The 12666-nt window shown below is 38.8% G+C and overlaps 1 long non-coding RNA gene across 3 annotated transcripts; it reads right to left on the bottom strand.

The window, feature by feature from the left end:
- Positions 1–1594: 1594 nt before the first annotated feature.
- LOC117321350 lies at positions 1595–10260 on the bottom strand. Of its 3 annotated transcripts, none has more exons than XR_004531335.1 (4): positions 8292–10259; positions 4041–8116; positions 3787–3945; positions 1595–1933 (listed from the first exon to the last, which is right to left on the bottom strand). It is a non-coding gene; the product is annotated as an uncharacterized LOC117321350 (long non-coding RNA). The 3 variants fall into 3 exon arrangements; XR_004531330.1 differs by having other exon boundaries at positions 4041–7326; positions 7823–10259; XR_004531324.1 differs by having other exon boundaries at positions 4041–10260.
- Between the last annotated feature and the right edge of the window lie 2406 nt (positions 10261–12666).

Consider the following 12666-nt stretch of genomic DNA (forward strand, 5'->3'; position numbering starts at 1 on the left):
CCTGTTGTACCATAACCCTCAGTAGTGTCTGTTCTGTTGTACCATTTCCCTCAGAAGTGTCTGTCCTGTTGTAACATTACCCTCAGTAGTGTCTGTTCTGTTGTACCATTACCCTCAGAAGTGTCTGTCCAGTTGTACCATTACCCTCAGAAGTGTCTGTCCAGTTGTACCATTACATTCAGTAGTCTGTTCTGTTGTACCATTACCCTCAGTAGTGTCTGTTCTGTTGTAGCATCAGCCTCAGAAGTGTCTGTCCAGTTGTACCATTTCCCTCAGAAGTGTTTGTCCTGTTGTACCATTTCCTTCAGTAGTGCCTGTCCTGTTGTACCATTACCATCAGTTGTGCCTGTCCTGTTGTACCATAACCCACAGAAGTGCCTGTCCTGTAGTACCATTACCCTCAGAAGTATCTGTCCAGTTGTACCATTACCTTCAGTAGCCTGTTCTGTTGTACCATTACCCTCAGAAGTGTCTGTCCTGTTGTACCATTACCTTCAGAAGTGTCTGTCCTGTTGTAACATTACCCTCAGTAGTGTCTGTTCTGTTGTACCATTACCTTCAGTAGTCTGTTCTGTTGTAGCATCAGCCTCAGAAGTGTCTGTCCTGTTGTACCATAACCCTCAGTAGTGTCTGTCCTGTTGTACCATAACCCTCAGTAGTGTCTGTTCTGTTGTACCATTTCCCTCAGAAGTGTCTGTCCTGTTGTGTCAGACCTCGGTTTCATCTGTCCTGTGAAAAGATTACCTTTGGTGGTGTCTCCCCTTTCTTTCAAATACTTCGGTAGTTTCTGCCCAGTTGTACCAATTCCCTCAGTAGTGCCTTTCTTGTTGTACAATTTCCCTCAGTAGTGTCTGTCCTCTTGTACCATTACCCTCAGAAGTATCTGTCCAGTTGTACCATTTCCCTCAGAAATGTCTGTCCTGTGGTACCATTACCATCAGAAGTGTCTGTCCAGTTGTACCATTACCTTCAGTAGTGTCTGTTCTGTTGTACCATTACCCTCAGAAGTGTCTGTTCTATTGTACCATTACCCTCAGAAGTGTCTGTCTAGTTGTACCATTGTCCTCGCTAGTGTCTGTTCTGTTGTAGCATCAGCCTCAGAAGTGTCTGTCCAGTTGTACCATAACCCTCAGTAGTGTCTGTCCAGTTGTACCATAACCATCAGTAGTGTCTGTCCAGTTGTACGATAACCCTCAGTAGTGTCTGTCCAGTTGTACCATAACCCTCAGTAGTGTCTGTTCTGTTGTACCATTACCCTCCAAGTGCCTGTCCAGTTGTACCATTACCCTTAGAAGTGCCTTTCCTGTTCAGGCTGTTGTACCATTGCCCTCAGAAGTGTTTGTCCTGTTGTACCATAACCCTCAGTAGTGTCTATCCTGTTGTACCATTTCCTTCAGTAGTGCCTGTCCTGTTGTACCATAACCTCAGTAGTGTTTGTCCTGTTGTACCATTTCCCTCAGTAGTGTCTGTCCTATTGTGTCATAGACCTCGGTTTCATCTGTCCTGTGAAAAGATTACCTTCGGTGGTGTCTTCCATGTCTGATGAATACCTCAGTAGTTTCTGCCCAGCTGTACCATTTCCTTCAGTAGTGCCTGTCCTGTTGTACAATTACCATCAGTTGTGCCTGTCCTGTTGTACCATAACCCACAGAAGTGCCTGTCCTGTAGTACCATTACCCTCAGTAGTGTCTGTTCTGTTGTACCATTACCCTCAGAAGTGTCTGTCCAGTTGTACCATTACCCTCAGAAGTGTCTGTTCTGTTGTAACATTACCCTCAGTAGTGTCTGTTCTGTTGTAGCATCAGCCTCAGAAGTGTCTGTCCAGTTGTACCATTTCCCTCAGAAGTGTTTGTCCTGTTGTACCATTTCCTTCAGTAGTGTATGTCCAGTTGTACCATAACCCTCAGTAGTGTCTGTTCTGTTGTACCATTACCTTAAATAGTGCCTTTCCTGTTCAGGCTGTTGTACCATTTCCCTCAGAAGTGTCTGTCCTGTTGTACAATAACCCTCAGTAGTGTCTATCCTGTTGTACCATTTCCTTCAGTAGTGCCTGTCCTGTTGTACCATAACCTCAGTAGTGTTTGTCCTGTTGTACCATTTCCCTCAGTAGTGTCTGTCCTATTGTGTCATAGACCTCGGTTTCATCTGTCCTGTGAAAAGATTACCTTCGGTGGTGTCTCCCCTTTCTTTCAAATAACTCGGTAGTTTCTGCCCAGTTGTACCAATTCCCTCAGTAGTGCCTTTCTTGTTGTACAAATTCCCTCAGTAGTGTCTGTCCTGTTGTACCATTACCGTCAGTAGTGTCTGTCCTGTTGTACCATTACCATCAGTAGTGTCTGTCCAGTTGTACAATTTCCTTCAGTAGTGTCTGTCCTGTTGTACCATTTTCGCAGTAGATTCTGACCTGTTGTTACATTTCCCCAAGGAGTGTGTCATGTTGTACAATTTCCTTTACAAATGCCTTTCCTCTTGTACCATTACCCTCAGTAGTGTTTATCCTGTTTGTACATATCGTTTCCTCATAGTGTCTGTCCTGTTGTAAATTACCTTCGTGTGTTTTCCCTCTTTCCATAATATCAGTAGTTCCTGTCCTTTTGTACCAATTCCCTCAGTAGTGCTTCTGGTCCCTTGTTTCCTTTACCATTCCCTCAGTAGTGCCTTTCATGTTGTACCATTTCCTTCAGTAGTGTCTCTCCGGTTGTACCATTACCCTCAGTTGTGTCCTGTCATACCATCTCCACAAGTAGTGTCTGTCCTGTTGTACCATTTTTCCGTTTCTGCCTGTTGTAACCCATTCCCCAGAGTGTGTCCTGTTGAAACAATTTCCTTTAAATGCCTGTCCTGTTGTACATTACCCTCAGAGGTATTTTTGTCTATCCTTCAAACCGTGTGTACCATTACCCTCAGTAGTGTCTGTCCTGTTGTACCATTACCCTCAGTAGTGCCTGTCCTGTTGTACCATTACCCTCAGTAGTGCCTGTCCAGTTGTACCATTTCCCTCAGTAGTGTCTGTCCTGTTGTACAATTACCCTCAGTAGTGTCTGTCCTGTTGTACCATTTCCTTCAGTAGTGTCTGTCCTGTTGTACCATTACCCTCAGTAGTGTCTGTCCTGTTGTGTCATAAATCTCAGTTTCATCTGTCCTGTGAAAAGATTACCTTCGGTGGTGTCTCCCCTGTCCGACGAATACCTCAGTAGTGTCTATCCTGTTGTACCATTCCCTTCAGTAGTGCCTGTCCTGTTGTACCATAACCTCAGTAGTGCCGGTCATGTACCATTTCCTCAGTAATGTCTGTCCTGTTGTACCATTACCCTCAGTTGCCTTTCAGGTTGTATCATTTCCCTCAGTAGTGTCTGTCCTATTGTGTCATAGACCTCAGTTTCATCTGTCCTGTGAAAAGATTACCTTCGGTGGTGTCTTCCCTGTCTGATGAATACCTCAGTAGTTTCTGCCCAGCTGTACCATTTCCTTCAGTAGCCTGTCCTGTAGTACCATAACCCTCAGAAGTATCTGTCCAGTTGTACCATTACCCTCAGAAGTGTCTGTCCTGTTGTACCATTGTCCTCGCTAGTGTCTGTCCAGTTGTACCATAAACCTCAGTAATGTCTGTTCTGTTGTAGCATCAGCCTCAGAAGTGTCTGTCCTGTTGTACCATAACCCTCAGTAGTGTCTGTCCAGTTGTACCATAAACCTCAGTAGTGTCTGTTCTGTTGTACCATAACCCACAGTAGTGTCCGTCCTGTTGTACCATTTCCCTCAGTAGTGCCGGTCTGGTTGTACCATTACCCTCAGAAGTATCTGTCCAGTTGTACCATTACCTTCAGTAGCCTGTTCTGTTGTACCATTACCCTCAGAAGTGTCTGTCCTGTTGTACCATTACCCTCAGTAGTGTCTGTTCTGTTGTACCATTTCCCTCAGTAGTGTCTGTCCTGTTGTACCATTACCCTCAGTAGTGTCTGTCCTGTTGTGTCATAAATCTCAGTTTCATCTGTCCTGCGAAAAGATTACCTTCGGTAGTTTCTCCCCTGTCCGACGAATACCTCAGTAGTGTCTGTCCTGTTGTACCATTTCCCTCAGTAGGGTCTGTATTACTATAAACCTCAGTTTCATCTGTCCTGTGGAAAGACCATTACCTTAGTGGTGTCTCCCCAGATGTAGTTACTCTCAGTTGTCTTTCCTGTTGTATCATCTCCCCCTCTGGCCTCATCTGTCACTTGGAAAGATTACCTTTGGTGGTGTATCCGATGACTTACCAATAACTTGAATAGTGCATGCCTAGTTGTACAATTACTTTCAGTAGTGTCCTGTTGTACCAATTTCCCTCCGTAGTGTCTGTCCTGTTGTACCAATACCCTCAGTAGTGTCTGTCCTGTTGTACCATTACCCTCAGTAGTGTCTGTCCTGTTGTACCAATACCCTCAGTAGTGTTCGTGCTGTTGTACCAAGACCTCAGTAGTGTCCGTCCTGTTGTACCAAAAACCTCAGTAGTGTCGGTCTTGTTGGACCAAACACCCAGTAGTGTGTCCTGTTGTACCATTACCCTCAATAGGGTTTGTCATGTTGTACCATTACCCTCAGTAGTGCCGGTCGTGTTATGTCGTAAACCTCAGTAGTGTCTGTCCTGTAGTACCATAAACCTCAGTTTCATCAGTCAGGTGGAAAGATTACCGACGGTTGTGTCTCCATGTCTTACCGATAGCTCGGTAGTGTCCGTGCTGTTGTACCATAACTCAGTTGCATCTATGCTGTTGTACCATTGCCCCAAGTCGTCTCTCCTGTTGTACCATTGCGCTCAGTGATGCCCGACCAGTTGTACCATTGTGCTCAGCGATGCCCGACCTCTTGTACCATTGCCCTTGGTTGTCTACCCTCTTGTACAATTTCCCAATGTAGTGTCTGCTCTCAGTTTTAATATTGTCCAGTTGAACAATTATAATTAGTCGGCCCAGTTTCACCATTATCGTAATAATGAGCATCCATCGTGTTGCGAGTTTTCCCAGTTACTTTGGCAATGTTAATTTGTTTTACTATTATTACCTTCAGCACCATTGGTACTGTCGTGCAAATACCTTCAACAGCATTGTTAAATCGATTCACAGTAGTGTTGTTTACACTGGCACACGCTGGTGTTGTATTTCATAGATAAGTATCGTCTTTACTGATGTACCATTACTCTCCGTTCAAATGTATTTAGCCGTGTTGGTTACAGTCAGATTATCAACTTACTGAAAATCTGATTCACTAATTAACACTTGTCTCTTGTTTGGTTGTAATTTTGTATCATTGTTAGATTTTACACTTTTTGATGACATACATGCAACTGGATGTATGAAATTAAATAGCACTTCATTAAGTACAATGTATTGCTATACAAGATTAAATCTGGGTATTTTTACATTAAATCAAGATCTTTTTAATAGCTCTTTGGTCTTACCTCAAACTCTTACTTGATAGTAAAGGTTGTTCATACCAGAAACTCTTGCTCGATTGGTTAGGAGTGTTCAAACCTCAAAACTCTTGCTTGACTAGGTTTAAACCTCAAACTCTTGCTGGATGGGTTGGGAGTTTTCAAACTTCAAACTCTAGATGGCTTTCAAACTTACACATTAAGTACAATGTATTGCTATACAAGTTCAAATCTGGGTATTTTTAGATTAAATCAACAGATCTTTTTTTTAATAGCTCTTTGGTCTTACCTCAAACTCTTACTTGATAGCAAATGTTGTTCATACCAGAAACTCTTCCTCGATTGGTTAGGAGTGTTCAAACCTCAAACTCTTGCTTGACTAGGTTCAAACCTCAAACTCTTGCTGGATGGGTTGGGAGTTTTCAAACTTCAAACTCGAGATGACTTTCAAACTTCAAAACTCTTGCTTGACAAGGTTCAAACCTCAAACTCTGGCTTGTGGATTGGAAGGTTCATATCAATTGTGAAGGTTTGTAATTCATCCTTCAAGTTGGACCTGTTATGAATTGATTGTACATTTTCCCCAAGGCAACGTGAATAAGGTAAGTATACAGTCTTCATTTTTTAGCTTTTTATATAGGTTTACGTAAATTTCTCAACAATTCAGGTAAAACAATTTCAACAGAAAATCAATTAATTAGTATACAAATATCTTTCAGAAATTTTGGATATTGAAAAAGCAATTCATTCCAAAAAGTTTCCAGTCAGTTTCACAAAAAATCTAAAATCGACTTCATAAAACTCACCGAATAGAATTGTGCATGTTTTCACTGGTTAGACATTTTCAGAACCCCCACCTTATTCCTATATCATGTTTGGTTTGTAGCGCTTTTGTGAAAATTATGGTTATCATCAAAATGGCTTAGATCTTTTGTGAAACTGGACTGGGAGTTTTTCCCCGTTACCTCTCGTCATTCATTGCACCAGGTTTTTGCTCACCAGATTTCATGGCAGGCGATTGGTTTTCAGTTTTTTTTTCCTAATTCAATATTTGCATGTTTGTGCAAGATCTGCAGCTTCATACAGGTTCCCAGATGATCTAAAACTAGAAGCTTCACAAAAATGGAAACCATGCATCCACGAAAAAAATGTAATTTTATATTTAAGCATTCAAACTGGGGTCAAGGTAATTGTGCATTTCATTATAAAAATCTTTTCTCATTAACATACTTCACTTATCTTATTTCAATTCGTTTCTATGTCAAAATTGGAGGAAACACCGCCTTTTTTCAGGGGTATTGAATCATTAGTTGTCGCCAGTGTGGTATACAATGGAATGTGCCCTTGTAATGCTAGAATTTTACTGGGGCATCATGGTCAATAAAAAAATGTGTGAACTTCTTAAAACACTCTTCGTATGTAATTTCACAAATTACGCAATTTGCAATTCTGGTGACAAATTACAACATACTTTCACGCACCATTTAAGCTGGAATTTTTTAAATGGATAGTACTGTTAAGCACCGAGAACAGCAGTGCTACCGACATTTACAAATGGCAAGGTTGGAAATTCGCTTCATCATGCTATTCAGCTCATTCTAATCGGAAATTTTGGTTTCTTCAAACTATACACTACCTTTTGACAACCACACAATTACAAATATGTACCCACCATTAGGAGCTAGTCTGAAATTCTGAAGTCACTTGACTGGCATCGGACATGTAAGAGTTGTAGTCGCCATTTGAATTTTGATAAAGATATATGATTCAAACAGTTTTCCAAGAAAGGTCCATCACTGGCCAGAATTGTCTTCCCAACAGCCTTTTATCTAGTTTTATTAGTGCAGATGGTGTCTAGCCAAGGAAAGCATTTCAGTCACCGTATGCACAGCCATCTGGATTCGATCAGTCAAAATTTGCTATAAAATGGATGGAAGAGGGGGCAAAAATAGTCAAAAAGATTTGTTGCATGATCATCCACCATTGTGTAACCATTCACTGCACTTTACAAAAGATAAAAAAAAATATGCATCAATGTCTTTATAATATTCCGCAATACTCCCAAATATTTAATTATCAAGGTTTGTACAGGTTCACTAGAACACTAGTATTGTATCGTCAAAGATTTTGATGCCAAAATTATCAAATTCCAATTTGTCAAGTGTTTTTACAGGAGAAATTGGAATAGAATTTTAACAGCTCTGTCCAAAACCAAAAACATTCACCAACAAGACTGCCTGTACAAATCTGAGAACCGATTACCTGTATATATATGTATAGCTACATATTAGGACATCCAACAACTTCGTTCTCGCACACAAGTTATTTCTCATACATATATATTGTTGTAAAAATAATCTATTGCACTTAAAACACAAACTTTCCAAAGATACTTATTTAAAAGGTAAGTATTACCTCAAATCGCCTTCTCTGGATAACTTTGGTTATACCTGTAACAAGCAACTACCTTCTGAAACTTCATCCTTTTTTTACCAGTCGGTTGGTGTTTTAATCGAAATCAATGGTGTATAGATAGATCTCCCAACAACAGCATAGCTAATGTAGTCGATCAGAAGCCAAGGAAGGAAGTCAAGTGGTACGTTATGTTTGTCCATTTTCTGTGCCCGATAACATGCCCGATAAATGGCAGCAAAGGGGAGACATTTACTTGCCAATATCTCAATTTTTCCCCTCGTCACAGGAATTTTACTGCAGAGTAAAATTTACAAAATATACCAAAATGTCACAGTATAACAGGCATTATTTTATGAAGTAAAATGAATGCACAATGCATTTTAGAAATTTTTTTTGGGTTAATTTCGCTCAAAATCAACATTGCATGCTCAACTTGTTATAAACTATGTATACAACATTCAACAAATACCACAAGTATGGTTCCTGGACAATCCTGCAACAACCGCGGAATAGCGGAGAATGGCCTCGTTTTCAACAAACTTGTGTCAATGGAGACTGGTTTGAAATATGGTCAGTTGAAGTTTCTGAAGACCTCCAAAATATTGACAGTCATCTCTCAACTGCAACCTATGTAAACTTTTAATGTTCCTTTCAAATGCACTTGCTATAAACAAGAAAATACATGTACAATGCTAACTTCAGTCTAGACAATTATATATGTATAAGGCCAATGATTTTGGTTTAACCAACAAGTTTTTACCTTATTCTGAACCAAATTGTTTAATAAATCTACTCGACAAAATTATCCAGCACATTTCATAAAATACAAAACAAAAACACCAAACCACCAAATTTTGTTGGGACAGGACGAACAGGAAATTTTCACCAGTGCAGAATCTGCAGGAAACTATGTCGACGTAAATTTTACTGTGGTTGCATGGATTAGTCAGGCTGGTAAAATGACGTATGGCAATACAGCAGTGGAGCTTTAGGTAGGACATGCTTTTTTCAGGACCAGTTTAGGGTTTCTGCATTTCGGCAAATGGGAAGAGATGTGTGCTCCACGATCAAGGTCTACTAAAATGTGGATGTTTCATTTTGTTACTCAAGACCTCCCAACTCGGGTATTGTGCCAATTATCCACTTAGCCTGCTCATTTTCAACATCTAGAAACGAGAAAACGTTGCATACTGAACATGCAAGATATACTACTGTACATGTAACAAAGTGAAAAAATTCAGATCAGTGATCATTGTTACTTTTTTAAAAAAAATATTAGATAAATGTAGATGCTTTTAGCACATTTAAATTATTTTTCCTTTAGGCATGGTCAATTAATATCAAATTTCTCGATATTTTGAAAAAACCAAACCACAATTTTCATAGAAGTATCGACTAATACTGGAACTGCGGAATCGTGGGGACATCGACTGTGGAGAGGTCGGACTGTAAATCTTGATGCAAATAACTTGTAGCAGAAACTGGCAACATTGCAGTTCATCGGGACATGGCAACAGGATTACTGATGGACTTCGGATATGCACAAATTCTGTCCGGCGGGACAAACCAATCTATCGATTCGCCAGATCAGCAAAGGGGTGACGCTACTCTTGGTCGGGAAACGATAATATGCTCGTCGGCCACTTGAAAGAACGACTCATAACAGACTTGTGTAGTCCTATGATCATAGACACCTGGGAGATCGTAAAATGCAGGCGACTTGTTTCGGTCACAAGGATAGCTAATATGGAATAGAAAGCAAGACAAACATTTAAACATTGTCTTAATTTGTAATCAACAATAACCACACAAATATATAAAATTGCTTAAACCTATTTTTTTTATTTGAACAAAAATCTTACAGCTAAATCGACCTTCTCGCTTTCAAGTTTTCACACAGACAATTACGAATGCAAAACGTCTCCGATTTACTCGCTATGTAAATTTGTGAAATAAAAGTATTCAACATTTCAAGAACGAACCCCCGATCTTTCGAGAAAAATTGGCCCCAAACACCAAAGTATAAATCTATTTCATACTTTGTTCTCGATACTTTACCACAACGACAAAAGACTTTCCAAAATAACAGCATTATTTTCCAAACCATTCATAATTTCTTTGAAAATACAGCGATAACTTCGGTAAGGTCCCCATTCTACAACAGACGCCACGTCCATCGTCATCGATCCAACCCGACGCCATATTGGATTTTCAAAACTGCTCCCATTTTCCAAATTTTCTTCTATAAGACTTCTCCCCAAAATAAATTTTCACTTCCTATAACACGCTTGGTACATTTATACAGTCAACTATGAACAAATTCACATTATTTCACACTAAAATGTTCATTTCAAGCCGTCATTTCATGTTTCGATCTTCATACATCCTCCACCTTCTGAGTAGTCTGCCTGGAATGCACGCAAGGTTTGGTTCGTTGCTATATATATCAAACATGATATATTCATCCGCGATCAAATAGTTCTTTGAAATCAGTGTTTCAAAATCGGTCTTTTTGGAGTATTTACAGTCACTCACTACTTATGTAATTACCGTGATACCGTTACGTTTGTTTACATGTATTTTCAGAAGGTAAAATGACATTTATTTATTTGATAGTCCACAAATAGCGGAAGGATTATGGAATACAGCGGTTCGATGACGCACGCTGGAATGCGGCACACGAGACGCTAACGCCCACGGACTATTTTAATATAATCTATGACGCGATACATAACATTAGACAAAGTTGTTCAATCTCGGAAGTATACTTTTTATTTCTTTAAAATATTGGGGGGGGGGGGGGGGGGGGGGGGGGCTATGCATTATGATGATAACAATAATATAATCCAGGCCTAATGGGATTGTCATTGTCTCGACTCGCTCAGAACTTGATAGACTAGATCTAATACCGGTTGGTTAAAATTCGTTTTTAAAATCAGTTAGACGATAGCGTTTTTATGGCTTTGATAATGTGCATGGTCAAGCATAGGTCTGGCTTATTTAGTTTAACACTGAACATCATTTTTACACCAAAACCATTTCCGACAATGACAATGACACAGTGCAGAATATATACATTGGATTAACAAATTGATAACAATGATATATGGTGAAAAAGGATGGACATCAGTATTGTGGATTAATGATCTCATTTATATCAATAATGCATTTAGCCAATGCATAAATTTCATTTTGAGTTACGTAATTGAATAACGAATGAAATTTATTTGGTCTATCGTAATAATATCTAGACATATATATATATGTCCGTCTGCTACTGAGTATAAGTTGTTGATCACGGTTAAATAATTAATGAAAATTAAATTAGATAGCTGAGTGCATATTCTATTTCCACGTGGTATATAAATATCATACCATCTACCACTTTCGATTGGTATTTTTGTATTACCTGTTCTAAATTTACAATTATATATAACAGAGATCTATACATGTCTCTGTTATAATAAGCTTTGACTATAGTTTGGGAGGTACCGACACGTGTAGGCCTACTGACCTAGCTGTCTTGCATCGCAAAGACCTTAATCTCTACTATATTCAACCGAAAAGACCGAGATATTCTTCTACAACAAACATTCTCCGACAAAACTAGAAATGGAGAGGCTTTTAATGCAAATTGGTGCACACTTTACACACAAAAATAATAATTTAATCTCAAATCAACAACACGCAGCTAGGCTGTCAGTCTGCGATATATTTTTATATAGGCGATGTTTTGAGTTTATCATTTACATGCAATGTGATAAATCTAAATTAAATCCTTCGTGATGTATAAAAAAAATAAGATATGAAGTACAGTATCGAACAACAATACAATACAATTTATTTTATTATAGTGTCACGTGTCACAGTTCATGGCATATTATATAAAACTGTACTAGTTTACATCATGGAAATAATATTTATAAAAGAGTACAGTAAAATAGGTACAAGTTACAAACTGATACCAAGCCAATATTGGCTTATGAGACACTGCTGGTGTAAAATCAAACAAATAATTGTATAATACATTATGATACATTGTAAAAATAAGATAACTCGTATTGATCTATAATACCCTTATGGATTGCCTACGGCTAAACATTTTACATATTGTGGAACCAAGTAAACACTGAAGGTTTTAACAATTCATTAAAAAGTTCATTTTCATATTAGAGTTAAAATTCATAAAACCTAGTTCAAATTCCGATGCTGCTCTAAAAAGTTGATATCAATCATAATGTCTTTAATTACTGGGTAGTGTTTCCCCTAACAGAAAGCTTTGTCGAGTTAATTGTTATATTACCCAGGCACCAATCTCCCTTGAGGGGGTCGAATTAAAATTGACACAATCATAAAACGTCCGGTATTACGGCCTTGCGGCCTTTAAGCTGACGAGTAATATCCTTTATACGTTTTACCTGTGTGATTTCAACTGACACTAATTAAACTGTCAGCGTTGTGAGTTGGACTGGCATACTTGAGTGACAGCGTGCCCAGAGTATCATCGACTAGTGGTAATCGTCACGCCCGTAACAATTCAAATAACGAAGCTATGTAGGACTTTGATCTACATTAACATGTCAGTATTAAGTCCGCGGTATATCTATTGATTCTCGGTATGGTTTCTTTATAATACAGAATCATGTAAGTCAAATTTACATAATATAAGTCATACAAATTGTATAGTTAAACTGTTAATGTGAATACTGCTTTATATTGATTTTAAAATTGAAGTCATTTTTCACACTCGTGAAAATATCAACATTCTTGTCATACGGGTGAAATATATGTTATATCCAACGAGAAACCATTAAATATCCTCTATATCTTTCATTTCCTTAAAA

Source organism: Pecten maximus, chromosome 2 (assembly GCF_902652985.1).
Source record: "Pecten maximus chromosome 2, xPecMax1.1, whole genome shotgun sequence".
Lineage (NCBI taxonomy): Eukaryota > Metazoa > Mollusca > Bivalvia > Pectinida > Pectinidae > Pecten > Pecten maximus.